The sequence below is a fragment of the Phyllobates terribilis genome, unplaced genomic scaffold (assembly GCF_046119375.1).
Source record: "Phyllobates terribilis strain yellow unplaced genomic scaffold, ASM4611937v1 Scaffold_152__1_contigs__length_4461920, whole genome shotgun sequence".
Taxonomy (NCBI): domain Eukaryota; kingdom Metazoa; phylum Chordata; class Amphibia; order Anura; family Dendrobatidae; genus Phyllobates; species Phyllobates terribilis.
The window spans coordinates 1,371,180-1,388,307 of record NW_027362912.1 but is presented as its reverse complement, the minus strand read 5'-3'; the positions used below and the strand labels follow the sequence as shown (position 1 = coordinate 1,388,307).

Genomic DNA, 17,128 nt, shown 5'->3' with positions numbered 1-17,128 from the left:
AGTCCCGGGGCCACAACAATATACAGCCAGTGCCCGAGTATAGGATGGAAGATTAAAAAAAATCTTCAAAAATGTATTTAGTGTGAGGCATACATCAAAAATACATGCAATGCTTTTCCTGACAACACTGAGTTTTATAATGTGGAAAAAATCGTTTAAATAAACACTGTGTGAACATAACCCTAACTGCATTGTGACTGTGTATATACATATATAAGCTGCCCCTCCCCCACCATGTGAGCATTCTCAGCGCGTACTGACCAATGCTGTCCACCAGGTGGCAACAGCAGGAAATTACAGCGATGAGACAAACACTGCATGACAGCCCCGCCCCAATCTGTCCTATATCAGACACGCCCCCTACCAATGCCCCGCCTCCGCTGCCATGACAACCGAATTATTTAATGGCAAAAAGAGAGACCTTATATGAGCAGAGAAGTAGCGGCCGGAGCGCGGGGTCCGCACAGGTGAGCGCCCCCATAACACAGTGTATGTACTGCACGTCAGCTCTATGGCAGACTGTCACCTGTGCTGGATCCAGTATGTGTTACACTTATATCTGTACAGAGACACAGAGGACGCAGCGGGGCCCTGTCGCCAGATATATATATATATGTGTGTGTGTGTGTATATACAGTATATATGTGTATGTATATGCTGTATTACTGTATATATGTGTGTGTGTGGGGATATACAGTATATATATGTGTATGTATATGCTGTATTACTGTATATATGCGTGTATATATGTACTAGCTATTGAACCCGTTCTACGCCCGGGTGGCGAGCATTTTTATTGGTATATGGTCTCCCATCCTGGTATTTGTGCTGCCCCCATCCTATTGTGGTATGCATGGTCCCTCCACCCCCCAATCCTGGTATACATGGCACACCTCATTCCCCAATCATGGTATGTATGGTCCCCTCACCCCCCAACCCTGGTATGCATGACACACCTCACCCCCCAATCATGGTATGTATGGTCCCCTCACCCCCCAATCCTAGTATGCATGGCACACCTCATTCCCCAATCCTGGTATGCATGGTCCCCTCACCTCCCAATCCTGGTATACATGGCACCCCTCACCCCCCAATCCTGGTATGCATGGCACCCCTCACCCCCAATCCTGGTATGCATGGCACCCCTCATTCCCCAATCCTGGTATGCATGGCACCCCTCATTCCCCAATCCTGGTATGCATGGCACCCCTCATTCCCCAATCCTGGTATACATGGCACCCATCACCCCCCAATCCTGGTATGCATGGTCCCCTCACCCCCCAATCCTGGTATACATGGCACCCCTCATTCTCCAATCCTGGTATGCATGGCACCCCTCACCCCCAATCCTGGTATACATGGCACCCCTCATCCCCCAATCCTGGTATACATGGTCCCCTCACCCCTCAATTCTGGTATACATGGCATCCCTCATTCCCCAATCCTGGTATACATGGCACCCCTCACCCCCTAATTCTGGTATGCATGGTCCCCTCACCCCCCAATCCTGGTATGTATGGTCCCCTCACCCCCCAATTCTGGTATACATGGCATCCCTCACCCCCCAATCCTGGTATGCATGGCACCCCTCACCCCCAATCCTGGTATACTTGGCACCCCTCATTCCCCAATCCTGGTATGCATGGCACCCCTCACCCCCAATCCTGGTATGCATGGCACCCCTCATTCCCCAATCCTGGTATGCATGGCACCCCTCATTCCCCAATCCTGGTATGCATGGCACCCCTCATCCCCAATCCTGGTATGCATGGTCCCCCCCCAATTCTGGTATACATGGCACCCCTCAGCCCCAATCCTGGTATGCATGGTCCCCTCACCCCCCAATTCTGGTATACATGGTACCCCTCACCCCCAATCCTGGTATGCATGGTACCCCCTCATCCCTATTCTGGTATCTATGGTACCCCCTCACATCCCCAATCCTGGTATGCATGGTACCCCTCATCCCTATCCTGATATGCATGGCACCCCTCACCCCAATCCTGTTATGCATGGCACCCCTCACCCCCAATCCTGTTATGCATGGTCCCCTCACCCCCAATCCTGTTATGCATGGTCCCCTTACCCCCCAATCCTGGTATGCATGGCACCCCTCACCCCCCAATCCTGGTATGGATAGTCCCCTCACCCGCCAATCCTGGTATGTATGGTCCTCTCACCCCCCAATCCTGGTATGTATGGCACCCCTCACCCCCCAATCCTGGTATGTATGGCACCCCTCACCCCCCAATCCTGGTATGTATGGCACCCCTCATCCCTATCATGCTACACACACATACAAGAAAATAAACACTTATACTCACCTTTCTTCCCTGTGCTCCAGCGCTGTTTCCCGTTCTGCTGGAGGCCGGGGGAGGAGTGCGGCGCCGAAGTACGCGTGTGCTCATACCACGCTGTCCGGCTCCATTTTGCTGAAGACACATTGCAAATGTGTCTTCAGTAAAATGGCGCCGGATAGCGCTATGCGCATGTGCCGATTTCAATGCCTCCCTCTTCCCCCGGACTCTGGACCGAACAGAGGCGCCGCGGTAGCGCTCATCCCGGTCAGGTAAGTATGTAAGTATGGCGCCAGAGATCGCGGTATGTGTTCAGTGTATACGCATACCTCGATCTCCAGCACCATACACTCCTCTTACCTGTAACGGCTCCATGCGTTCTTCAGTCTGGAGCCAGACTGTGCAGGCGTGTCGCACTAGCGCAGACTATAAAGGCTTCAGACAGAGGGACGCTTGTAGCGTTATATTATAGATACTCTATATGTATGTATATATATATATATATGTATACTGTATATGTGTATATGCATACTGTATGTATATATATATGTATACTGTATATGTGTGTATATATGTATACTGTATGTGTGTGTATATATGTATACTGTATATGGGTGTGTATATGTATACTGTATATGGGTGTGTATATATGTATACTGTATGTGTGTGTATATATATGTATACTGTATATGTGTGTGTATATCTATACTGTGTATATATGTATACTGTATATGGGTGTGTATATATGTATACTGTATATAGGTGTATATATATGTATACTGTAGATGTGTGTATATGTATACTGTATATGGGTGTATATATGTATGCTGTATGTGTGTGTATATATATATGTACAGTGGTGGCCAAAAGTATTGGCACCCCTGCAATTCTGTCAGATAATACTCAGTTTCTTCCTGAAAATGATTGCAATCACAAATTCTTTGGTCTTATTATCTTCATTTAATTTGCTTGCAAGGAAAAACACAAAAGAGAATGAAGCAAAAATAAAATCATTGATCATTTCACACAAAACTCCAAAAATGGGCCGGACAAAAGTATTGGCACCCTCAGCCTAATACTTGGTTGCACAACCTTTAGCCAAAATAACTGCGAACAACCGCTTCCGGTAACCATCAATGAGTTTCTTACAATGCTCTGCTGGAATTGTAGACCATTCTTCTTTGGCAAACTTGTAGTGAGCTGGCCGTCTCTGGCTGTTCTGTGATAATTGATATAGAGCCTGTTACAGAAGTGATTACACAGGATGATGTTGCCACCTTGTGGCCAGAGGTTGCACCTGCGCAGGGTGTGATGACAGAGAAAAAGACTGAGCCTCCTGTGTCCCGCCCTAGAGAGTCACGTGACCAAAGTGGGAAGCAGGAAAAAGCGCGCGCAGAGTCTGCTGTGGTCTGTGAAAAGAGCCAGGACGGTGTGCAGGCCCTCGTGTGTGGCGCAGGAGAGACTCTCAACGTGATTTCTTCTATCTGACACCATATCCTCGGAGCCTTCCCCAGCTCCTGCACTGCTGAAGGATTCAGCTGTTACACTCCCTGCTACTGGAGTGTGGACTACATAAGGGGACCCACCAGAGCTTCTATCCGGATCAGAGAGACTGTAAGCGGGACCTCTGGCGAGAGGCCGAAGTATCCCTTCCTTTGTTTCCGCGAATTCTGCTGTTCCTGTTTTTTCTCCGGCTGGGACGCCTTCCTGCAAAGACAGACAGGCCTGCGACGGGGGACACATCCTTCTGGAGTAAAGGACTGGTAACGTGTGAGTAGGGACAGTGAGGGTCAGCTTATCAGTACACGTTATTACTGTGCATATTTACGGTTGTCATTTATTGTTTTTTTTTCTTTGCTGTGTTAAAAATGTATGCGAGTAAAGATACGGTTGTCAAGATAGAGTCTGTGTGTGGGGATCTTGCTGGGCCAGATCATAGATACCAATGCGCGGCCTTGCCCGCGGTCACTTCAAACTGCTCCAGGTCCCTGATATTTGAAGGGAGCCTTCTCCAAACTGCCATTTTGCGATCTCTCCACAGGTGTTCTATGGGATTCAGGTCTGGACTCATTGCTGGCCACCTTAGAAGTCTCCAGTGCTTTCTCTAAAACCATTTTATAGTGCTTTTGGAAGTGTGTTTTGGGTCATTGTCCTGCTGGAAGACCCATGACCTCTGAGGGAGAGAGCTTTCTCACACTGGGCCCTACATTATGCTGCAAAATTTGTTGGTAGTCTTCAGACTTCATAATGCCATGCACACTGTCAAGCAGTCCAGTGCCAGAGGCAGCAAAGCAACCCCAAAACATCAGGGAACCTCCGCCATGTTTGACTGTAGGGACCGTGTTCTTTTCTTTGAATGCCTCTTTTTTTTTCCTGTACACTCTATGTTGATGCTTTTTCCCAAAAAGCTCTACTTTTGTCTCATCTGACCAGAGAACATTCTTCCAAAACGTTTTAGGCTTTCTCAGGTAAGTTTTGGCAAACTCCAGCCTGGCTTTTTTATGTCTCGGGGTAAGAAGTGGGGTCTTCCTGGGTATCCTACCATACAGTCCCTTTTCATTCAGACGCCAACGGATAGTATGGGTTGACACTGCTGTACCCTCGGACTGCAGGGCAGCTTGAACTTGTTTGGATGTTAGTCGAGGTTCTTTATCCACCATCCGCACAATCTTGCGTTGAAATCTCTTGTCAATTTTTTTTTCCGTCCACATCTAGGGAGGTTAGCCACAGTGCCATGGGCTTTACACTTCTTGATGACACTGCGCACGGAAGACACAGGAACATTCAGGTCTTTGGAGATGGACTTGTAGCCTTGAGATTGCTCATGCTTCCTCACAATTTGGTTTCTCAAGTCCTCAGACAGTTCTTTGGTCTTCTTTCTTTTCTCCATGCTCAATGTGGTATACACAAGGACACAGGACAGAGATTGAGTCAACTTTAATCCATGTTAACTGGCTGCAAGTGTGATTTAGCTATTGCCAACACCTGTTAGGTGCCACAGGTAAGTTACATGTGCTGTTAATTACACGAATTAGAGAAGCATCACATGATTTTTCAAAGGGTGCCAATACTTTTGTCCACCCCCTTTTTTAGGTTTGGTGTGGAATTATATCCAATCTGGCTTTAGGACAATTCTTTTTGTGTTTTTTTCATTGAAGACAAATTAAATGAAGAGAATAATACCAAAGAATTTATGATTGCAATCATTTTCAGGAAGAAATTGAGCATTATCTGACAGAATTGCAGGGGTGCCAATACTTTTGGCCAGCACTGTATACTGTATATGGGCGTGTGTATATATATATGTATACTGGTATGTGTGTGTATATGTGTGTATATATGTGTATATATGTATACTGTATATGTGTGTATATATGTATACTGTATATGTGTGTATATATGTATACTGTATATGGGTGTGTATATATATATATATATATATACAGTATATGGGTGTGTATATATATATATATATATACAGTATATGGGTGTGTATATATATATATATATACTGTATAAGTGTGTATATATATGTATACTGTATATGGGTGTATATATATGTATACTGGTATATGTGTGTATATATGTATACTGTATATGGGTGTATATATGCATACTGTATATGTGTGTATATATGTATACTGTATATGTGTGTATATATGTATACTGTATATGTGTGTATATATATGTATACTGTATATGGGTGTGTATATATGTATACTGTATAAGTGTGTATATATATGTATACTGTATATGTGTGTATATATGTATACTGTATATGGGTGTGTATATATATGTATACTGTATATGGGTGTGTATATATGTATACTGTATATGTGTGTATATATATGTATACTGTATATGTGTGTATATATATGTATACTGTATATGGGTGTGTATATATGTATACTGTATATGTGTGTATATGTATACTGTATATGGGTGGATATATACAGTACAGACCAAAAGTTTGGACACACCTTCTCATTTAAAGATTTTTCTGTATTTTCATGACTATGAAAATTGTACATTCACACTGAAGGCATCAAAACTATGAATTAACACATGTGGAATTATATACTTAACAAAAATGTGTGAAACAACTGAAAATATGTCTTATATCCTAGGTTCTTCAAAGTAGCCACCTTTTGCTTTGATGACTGCTTTGCACACTCTTGGCATTCTCTTGATGAGCTTCTAGAGGTAGTCACCGGAAATGGTCTTCACCTCACAGGTGTGCCCTGTCAGGTTTAATATGATAAAGTGCTTTATTCTTTGTCGGGTCCAGGGGTCCTGTAGAATGTGAATCCCTGAGGAACAGCGGATCCTTGGTTTGTGCCAAGACAGAAGAAAAGTTGCTGAACACTTGGTACCCCAACGTGATCAATCTATTTGCCAATCAAGATGCCCTGCAGTTGATTAATGCGGACAAATTGGATTCCTTTTATAACTGCGTCTCGACTAGCGGGGTGCCTCAAGGGTCTGTCTTGGGCCCTATATTATTTAATATACTTATTAATGATCTAGTGGAAGGGTTGCATAGTAAAATAGCAATATTTGCAGATGATACTAAACTTTGTAACGTAGTTAATACAGATGAGGATAGGGCACAGCTACAGGAGGATTTAGATAAATTGGGGAGTTGGGCCAAAAAATGGCAAATGGGGTTCAATGCCGATAAATGTAAGGTCATGCACATGGGAAAGAAAAACAGCAGTCACCCATACATATTAAATGGGAAACCGTTGGGGAAATCTGACATGGAGAAGGACCTGGGCGTCTTGGTTAACAGCAAATTAAATTGGAGTGCCCAGTGTCAGGCAGCAGCTGCGAAGGCAAATAGAGTCATGGCATGCATCAGAAGAGGAATAGGGGCATATGATGAGAACATTGTTCTTCCTCTGTATAAAGCGCTGGTAAGGCCGCACTTAGAATATTGTGCACAGTTCTGGGCTCCGGTACTCAGGAAAGACATATTGGAGCTAGAGAGGGTACAAAGGAGGGCGACTAAGGTAATAAAGGGAATGGAGGGACTAGAATACCCAGAGAGGTTGTCCAAATTAGGCCTATTTACGTTGGAAAAGAGAAGGCTTAGGGGAGACCTCATAAACATGTATAAATACATCAGGGGGCTGTACAGAGATCTCTCCCATGACCTGTTTATACCAAGGATGGTGACAAAGACGAGGGGGCACACTATGCGTCTGGAGGAAAGGAGGTTCCTGCACCAGCATAGAAGGGGATTCTTTACGGTCAGAGCCGTGAGACTCTGGAATTCTCTGGGAGAGGAAGTGGTGATGTCCAACTCACTTAATGAGTTCAAGAGAGGACTGGACGCCTTTCTTGAGAACAATAAAATTACATCTTATGCTTAGTGATAGTTAATTAATCCAGGGATTTAATCTGACTGCCAGATTGGAGTCGGGAAGTGAATTTTTCCTCAATGATGTAAATTGGCCTATACCGCATGGTTTTTTTTTGCCTTCCCCTGGATCAACGCTGCGGAATAGCTGCAGTGCACAAGAAATAGGCTGAACTGGATGGACGCTTGTCTTTTTTCGGCCTTTTAAACTATGTAACTATGTAACACTTATGTCCAAGCAGGTAAAGGCGGCTGCAAGATCCGTGATATATAAGGATTCATGTTCATTATTGTATCTCTGGATCAGACATAGACTCAGAGTGATACAACTAAATAGACCCTATAGGGGTAAAGTTGGCATATCCGGGGGGAAATATATCCCAGATTTGCCAAACTGAGCCAACTCATGAAACACATGGGTACATAGGAGAAGAAAGAGTTAATTGGCGTAAAAAATATAAATTTTTATTCCATCAAGTTAAAAAACGTACATAGTAAAAAGAGAAATGACATAATACGGATAGTATAAAGACACTAATTAGATTACCAATGTAGCAAGATATGTTACAAGATATGTCACGCATATGGTCACAGTGGGACATGAGCAATATAGATAATATAGCATAAGGTTAGTATATCAAGACAATCCAATGAGTGTAATAATATATCAAAAAGTAATCCAGAAGTATTCCATAGTCATTGGATTTACACTTGCCATATGCAGCAGGTATCCATCTAAATAATGCTCCTGCCCACAAATAATCAGATACATGTCACATAAAACATTTTTTAAGGTAGTCTCTTACCACAAAGAGTGCCAAAAAGGAGGGTAAAGTGCATAAAGGAACGCACAGTGGCAGAGTGGTATTCCCATCTCATATATTTATGGCACTTCCACAGTCTGAGGACGCACATTCGGCTGAAGTATATTGCTGCGCAGGGACATGCCGGGTCCCTGAGCTGCAATGCATGCCGCCAGCCAATCAAAGGCCGGTAGCTGATGTCGGCGTGCCAGTCACGAGCGACGCATGGAAGTGACGTCATGCGCTGCCCTTGCCGGCACACTGAAATCAGCTACAGAAGAAGACGCCGCATGTCGTGGGAGCGGAGGAAGGTAAGAAGAATCATTTATTTTTGTTTATTTAATGTATTAGAAAAGAACGACAGAACATTATACCAGGAAAGGGCCAAGGATGGGGAGCATTAGACAAGGAAGGGGCTCAGGGTGGGGAGAATTAGACAAGGAAGGGGCCCAGGATGGGGAGCATTATATAAAGAAGGGGCCCAGGATGGGGAACATTATACAAGGAAAGGGCCCAGGATAGGGAGCATTATACCAGAATGGGGGTCATTATACCATGACATGGGCCAGGATGAAGGACATTACACCAGGAAGGGCACAAGGATGGAGGTCATTATACCAGAATGGGGCCTAGGATGGGGGACAGGATACCAGGATGGAGGACATTGTTATAGGATGGGGGACATTGTACCAGGATTGGGGACATTGTTACAGGAAGGGGCCAGGATGGGGGACATTATTACAGTAAGAGGCCCAGGACCAAGGACATTATACCAGGAAGGAGCCCAGGATTGGGACGTTATTGCTGAAAGGGGCTCAGGATGGGGGGTATTATACACAGAAGGTGGATATTATAACAGGAAGAGGCCCAGGATCGGGGATATTATAACAGGAAGGAGCGCAGGATGGGGAACATTATACCAGGAAGGGGCCTAGAATGAGAGACATTATTATAGGATGGGGCTACAATGGGAAACATCCAAGGCAGGGACGAACACGCGCATCATTATCGGATCTAGAATGCTACAAGGGCCCATACATCTGACCAACATGCTGGTGGGGGCCCAGGTCCAAATTTTGCACATCTGCAGGAACATGGCATATGGCTTAACAGTATGTCATATGTTGGGAAGGGGTTAAGCTACAGCACATTACATAGCCTCTTGCAGCTATATCAATGGAAAAATTAAAAAATGTATGGCTTTTTGAAGAAGGGAAGGAAAAAATGCAAAACAAAAAATTATCCGGTCCTGAAGGGATTAAGGAGTTCCCACCCACAGTAAATGTTGTCACTCAGCTTAAAATCTTCACTTGCTTATTAGCAGAAGCTAAGGTTTCATTAGGATCTCCGAGGCTAAAGTTACATGCGGCTCCAGCTTACATGTAAAGGGGATGGTATCAAGGAGTCTCGCCAAACTTTCCCTACAAATGTCCAACAATTCAGAAATCATATCCATTGATAATTTATCTTCTAAAATGATAGCATTTTTTTTCTATCCTTTTCATTTTATGTGTAATTAACTTTTTGCTCTCCTCCTTTAAGCAATGGGAGGAACGACTGATAAGGATCCAGGAAACCATTGATGAATGGCTGAAGGTGCCGACCCAGTGGCTTTAATCTTCTCTTCTGAGGACATCATGCAGCAAATGCCTGAAGAAGGACGCTTATTCCAGACTGTGGACAGAAACTGGAGAGAGATCATGAAACATTGCGTTAAAGACCCGAAGGTAAATGGATGCTTCATGGTGGACTGATACAAGAAAGCACGGTCATCTTGCATCCAGGATTGATGTTTTCCAAGAGTCCGTGTCCTGATGCTTCCATCACAAGGATCCCGGGTTATGGGGCTCCGCACTGCCTGGACTCCAGCCTCCCGCATCTTCTATTTTCTATCCAAATAGGTTCTAATTTTTCTTTTAATATAAACTATTGGCACAATAGTCAATGAATGTGACCTTTTTTCAGTCTCTATAACTATATAATGGAATCTTACTTATGGGCTATCTACTTTGTTTTAGGTTTTAAGCGCCACTTCTCTGACCGGACTTCTGGAGAAACTTCAGGACAGCAATGTGCTTCTGGATAAAATCATGAAAGGGCTGGAGAAGAAGAGGCTTTTTTCCCACGGTATAGTCCTTTCACTTGTTGCAATGATTGTATATATTCCTTAAATATTTTTTTTTCTTATTTAAACGCATTGAAATCATTTTTGTAATTGGATTTCATTAATAATTTTGCACTGTTTGCCTTCTATTGGCTCTGTGTTGCGCTGGCTATTGGACTTATTTTTAATCTGTCTTTTTTCAGCTCCTCTTAGCCGATTTATGACCACAGATCACATCAAAGCTGAATGTGCAGGAAACAAAAAGCCTAACGGTGCAACATTTTTAATGAAACTGAATTGTCGCAAATACTCGCAATTAAATGGGTATTCCCATCTCCAAGATCCTATCCCAATATGTAGTAGGCGTAGTAATAATAATAATATTAGCAAATACCTCCAATTAGAAGTGTAGTATAGTTCTTCTGATTCACTATGTCGCTTTCCCCATGTGCAAGGCATTGCAGTAGCTTCGGTATCCATGGTTACGACCACTCATATAGTGACAGTTATTTGCTAGTGGTCGTAACCTAAGCTACTGCAATGCCCTGCACATGGGGTAAGCGACAAAACAAATCAGAAGAACTATACTAAACTTCTAATTGGAGGTATTTGCTAATATTATTATTATTACGCATACTACATATTGGGGTAGAATCCTGGAGATGGGAATACACATTTCAGTTAAATAAAAAAAAGTTCCCAAAGCTGGATAGCCCCTTTAAGCTAACCATACGCATGACATATGAGATACCCGTGGTCTGAATGGTTATTTGGCTATTTCTCCTGACTCCCACCTATTCTGCTGATTTAATGGGGAGAGAGGAGAAAGTCGGTACTGGACACCTCCGGCAGCGGGTTATCTCCCCTGAGAACCAAAAGACCGGGTATTGAAATCCCATCTGCCCGATCCTTCTGGCCCTGACATCCTCTATCGGGGGAGAGTCAGGAGACCCCCATACACATCAGTGGGTAGGCCGGTCCTGCTGCAATCGTCAGGTTTAAACTATTTTAATCCAATGTGTATGGGGACTGAATCTTTACTTTAAAGCTTTGCTTTTCTATTTTCTCACATAGACACTAATACAAATGGCGCCTGACCCAATACTTTAATGACATCTTTATCATATTGTGCATTTTCGCTTTAGCTTTTTCTTCCTGTCCAACGATGAAATGCTAGAAATTCTCTCTGAGACTAAAGACCCTCTGCGGGTCCAACCACATCTAAAGAAGGGCTTTGAAGGCATCGCAAAGCTGGAGTTCCTTCCTAACCTGGACATCAAAGCCATGTACAGCACCGAGGGGGAACGCGTAGAGCTCATCCAGACCATCTCCACCTCCGAGGCTCGGGGGGCCGTGGAGAAGTGGCTCATCCAAGGGGAAGATGTCATGTTAAGGAGCGTGCATGATGTTATTGCTCGGTTACGAATGGTACGGATCTACCTACAGACCAAAAGCATTAATTGGAACTAATCTAGTCTATATATATAATCGTCTTATCCCGTCTGTCTGTCTGTCTGTGTGTCTGTCTGTCCAGGAAATCCCGCGTCGCTCATTGGTCCGGCAGCGGCCAATCAGCGCCGGGGGATTTCTAAAAAAAAGATGGCGGCCGTTAGCGGCTCATCTGCGGGACGGAGCTGAGCGGCGATGCAGCCGGGAGATGACCGGCGCAAGGCGCTCATCTCCCGGCCGGCAACAGCAGAAGGAACCCGACCGACGGACCCATCTGCGGGATGGAGATGCAGCCGGTAGCAGCGGAAGGACCGCCGGCGTCGCTGACCTCCATGCGGAAGGGAGGACCGGGGAGCGGCGCTGCGGGTCGGGATACTTCTGCTGTGAGCGCCCGCTATGTCCCGGGTTCTCGCAGCGGAAGTAGCCGCACAGGCAGCGCCGCTCCCCGGTCCTCACCAAGACGATTCGATGATTGATCGCGGTCTTCGGACCCGACCAATCACTGATCTTAGCGCAAAACTTAAACACCGCTGTGCTGATTGGTCGCCGACGCTGCCCGCGACCAATCACCGATCTTGGCTCCACATTTAAACACCGCTGTGGTGATTGGTCGCGGCCGATATTTAAATTTGGCGCCAAAATCGGTGATTGGTCGCGGCCGATATTTCAATTTGGCGCCCAAATCGGTGATTGGTCGCGGTCAGCGTCCGCGACCAATCAGCACAATAGTGTTTAACTTTGGCGCCAAGATCAGTCATTGGTCGCGGGCCAAGACAGCGACCAATCACCGATTTGTGCGGCACTTTTAAATAGCGTCCGTGACCAATTGGATGTCAGCGCCACTCCTCGGTCCTCCCTTCACACCCTAGCCGCATGGATGTCAGCGCCGCTCCCCGGTCCTCCCTTCACACCCTAACCGCATGGATGTCAGCGGCGCTGCCTGTGCGGATACTTCCGCTCCGAAAACCCGGGACATGAGCGGGCGCTCGCAGCAGAAGTATCTGGACTCGCAGCGCCGCTCCCCGGTCCTCCCTTCACACCCTAGCCGCTGATGTCCCCACAGTATCCGCATGGTCTTACAAAGGTCCGGACATTTGTGTTAAAAATCGCTGATTGGTCGCGGGCGCTGCCCGCGACCAATCACCGATTTGGGCGCCAAATTTAAATATCAGCCGCGACCAATCAGCACAGCGGTGTTTAAATGTGGAGCCAAGATCGGTGATTGGTCGCGGCCGATATTTAAATTTGGCGCCCAAATCGGTCATTGGTCGCGGGCAGCGCCAGCGACCAATCAGCGATTTTTAACACAAATGTCCGGACCTTTGTAACACCATGCGGATACTGTGGGGACATCAGCGGCTAGGGTGTGAAGGGAGGACCGGGGAGCGGCGCTGCGGGTCGGGATACTTCTGCTCCGAGCGCCCGCTCATGTCCCGGGTTCTCGGAGCGGAAGTATCCGCACAGGCAGCGCCGCTGACATCCATGCGGCTAGGGTGTGAAGGGAGGAACGGGGAGCGGCGCTGACATCCAATTGGTCGCGGACGCTATTTAAAAGTGCCGCACAAATCGGTGATTGGTCGCGGTCTTGGCCCACAACCAATCACGGATCTTGCCGCAAAAGTTAAACACTACGGTGCTGATTGGTCGCGGCCGCTGACAGCGACCAATCACCGATTTGGGCGCCACATTCAAATATCGGCCGCGACCAATCACCGATCTTGGCTCCACATTTAAACACCGCTGTGCGGATTGGTCGCGGACGCTATTTAAATGTGGCACCAAAATCGGTGATTGGTCGCGCCCAGCGTCGGCGACCAATCAGCACAGCGGTGTTTAAATGTGGAGCCAAGATCGGTGATTGGTCGCGGCCGATATTTGAATGTGGCGCCCAAATCGGTGATTGGTCGCTGTCAGCGTCCGCGACCAATTAGCACCGTAGTGTTTAACTTTGGCCGCAAGATCAGTGATTGGTTGCGGGCCAAGTCGGCGACCAATCACCGATTTGTGCGGCACATTTAAATAGCGGCCGCGACCAATTGGATGTCAGCGCCGCTCCCCGGTGCTCCCTTCACGCCCTAGCCGCATGGATGTCAGCGCCGCTGCCTGTGCGGATACTTCCGCTCCGAGAACCCGGGACATGAGCGGGCGCTCGCAGCAGAAGTATCCCGACCCGCAGCGCCGCTCCCCGGTCCTCCCTTCACACCCTAGCCGCTGATGTCCCCACAGTATCCGCATGGTGTTACAAAGGTCCGGACATTTGTGTTAAAAATCGCTGATTGGTCGCTGACGCTGCCGCCGACCAATCACCGATTTAGGCGCCAAATTTAAATATCGGCCGCGACCAATCACCGATCTTGGCTCAACATTTAAACACCGCTGTACTGATTGGTCGCGGACGCTATTTAAATGTGCCTCCAAAATTGGTGATTGGTCGCGCACAGCGTCGGCGACCAATCAGCACAGCGGTGTTTGAATTTGCCGCCAAGATCGGTGATTGGTCGCGGCCAGCGCCAGCGACCAATCAGCGATTTTTAACACAGATGTCCTGACCTTTGTAACACCATGCGGATACTGTGGGGACATCAGTGGCTAGGGTGTGAAGGGAGGACCGGGGAGCGGCGCTGCGAGTCCGGATACTTCTGCTGCGAGCGCCCGCTCATGTCCCGGGTTCTTGCAGCGGAACTATCCGCACAGGCAGCGGCGCTGACATCCATGCGGCTAGGGTGTGAAGGGAGGACCGGGGAGCGGCGCTGACATCCAATTGGTCGCGGCCGCTATTTAAATTTAAATGTGGCGCCAAAATCGGTGATTGGTTGCGCCCAGCGTCGGCGACCAATCAGCACAGCGGTGTTTAAATGTGGAGCCAAGATCGGTGATTGGTCGCGGCCGATATTTAAAATTGGCGCCCAAATCGGTGATTGGTCGCGGGCAGCGCCAGCGACCAATCAGCGATTTTGAACACAAATGTCCGGACCTTTGTAACACCCTGCGGATACTGTGGGGACATCAGCGGCTAGGGTGTGAAGGGAGGACCGGGGAGCGGCGCTGCGGGTCAGGATACTTCTGCTCCGAGCGCCCGCTCATGTCCCGGGTTCTCGCAGCGGAAGTAGCCGCACAGGCAGGGGCGCTCCCCTGTCCTCTCTAATACGATTCCGCTCCCCGCTCCTCACCAATACGATTCGCTGATTGGTCGCGCTCTCCACACCCGACCAATCAGTGATCTTGGCGCTAAAGTTAAACACCGCTCTGCTGATTGGTCGCGTCCGCTGCCCGCAACCAATCACCGATTTGGGCGCCACATTTAAATAGCGGCCGCGACCATTCACCGATCTTGCCGCCACATTTAAACACTGCTGTGCTGATTGGACGCGGATGCCGGACGCGTCCAATCAACGAGATTGGCGCCAAATTTAAGCAACGCTCTGCTGATTGATCGCGGTCGCTGGCCGAGATCAATCAGCAGTATTGGCGCAAAATTTAAACAACGCTCTGCTGATTGGTCGCGGTTATCGGCCATGACCAGTCAGCAGTATTGGCGCCAAATTTAAACCTCACTCTGCTGATTGGTCGCAACCACCGGCCGCGACCAATCTGCGTTTTTGGTGCCAAATTTAAACAACGCTCTGCTGATTGGTCACGGTCGCCGGCCGAGACCAATCAGCAGCATTGGGGCCAAATGTAAACCCCGCTGTGCTGATTGGTCGCGGTCGCCGGCAAAGACTCATCAGCGATTTTGGTGCCAAATTTAAACACCGCACTGCTGATTAGTCGCGGCCGCCAGCCGCGACCAATCAGCGAGATTGGCGCCAAATTTAAACGCCGCTCTGCTGATTGGTCGCGGCCGCCATCCGCGACCAATCAGCGAGATTGGCGCCAAATTTAAACAACGCTCTGCTGATTGTTCGCTGTCGCCGGCCTCGACCAATCAGCGATTTTGGCGCCAAATTTAAAGAATGCTCTGCTGTTTGGTCGCGGCCGGCGACCAATCTGTGATTTTGGCGCCGAATTTAAACCCCGCTCTGCATCGCTCTGCTGATTGGTCGCGGTCGGCGGCCATGACCAGTCAGCAGTATTGGCGCCAAATTTAAACACCGTTCGGCTGATTGGTCGCGACTAATCAGCGATTTTGGTGCCAAATTTAAACACGCTCTCCAGTCCTCACTAACACGGTTCGCTGATTGGTCGCGGCCGCCGCCCGCGACCAATCATCGATATAGCCGCCAAATTTAAACACCGCTTTGCTGATTGGTCGCGGTTGCCGAACGCGACCAATCAGCGATTTTGGCGCCAAATTTAAACACAGCTCTGCTGATTGCACCCGGTCGGCCGCATACCTATTCTAGAATACCCGATGCATTAGAATCGGGCCACCATCTAGTTCTTTTATATTTGTATAAGATTATTTGGCGGCTGTGAATGATTTGTGGATGATGTATCTCTTGCAATAGAGCCAGGTAGCAGATCTTCTACCTGCAATCGGTAGAAATGAATTTGCTAGATAATACTAGTAAGGTTGTCCCTCTCTTAAATGCTTCTGTCAACGTAATTTAACTTTGTTTTTTAAAAGGCATACCCTGCGACTGCAAGAAAAGACTGGGTGAGGGAATGGCCGGGACAGGTCGTGCTCTGTGTGTCTCATGTTCTGGACAAGTGAAGTGCATGAAGCTATCGGCAGTGGCCCGGAGGTACGGCATAAGCTCCTTTACTGATCAAGGTTGCTTCACTATAAACAGTCATGGCCGGAAGTGTTGGCACCCTTGAAGTTGTTCCAGAAAATGAAGTATTTTTCCATAAAAAATTGCATGTGTATTTTCTGTTATACACATGTTTATTTCCTTTGTATGTATTGGAACAACACAAAAAAAGGCAAATTGGATATAATTTCACACAAAACCCCATAAATGGGTCGGACAAAATTGTTGGCATCTTTCCAAAATTGTGGGTAAACAATTTTGTTTCAAGCATGTGATGCTCGTTCAAAGTCACCTGTGGCAAGTAAAAGGTGCGGGCAATATGAAAATCACACCTGAAACCTGATACAAAGGGGAAAAGTTGACTCAGTCTTTGCGTTGTTACGTGCCACACTAAGCAGGGAGAACAGAAAGAGGAGAAG

General features: G+C 47.1%; 1 long non-coding RNA gene across 2 annotated transcripts; it reads left to right on the top strand.

Annotated features, from left to right (window-relative positions):
* Positions 1 to 382: 382 nt before the first annotated feature.
* Positions 383 to 10,589, top strand: LOC141206948 (uncharacterized). 2 transcript variants are annotated; one of them, XR_012277433.1, is made up of 3 exons: positions 383 to 467; positions 10,005 to 10,189; positions 10,481 to 10,589. It is a non-coding gene; the product is annotated as an uncharacterized lncRNA (long non-coding RNA). The 2 variants fall into 2 exon arrangements; XR_012277432.1 differs by lacking the exon at positions 383 to 467 and adding an exon at positions 6,423 to 6,531.
* Positions 10,590 to 17,128: the final 6,539 nt, after the last annotated feature.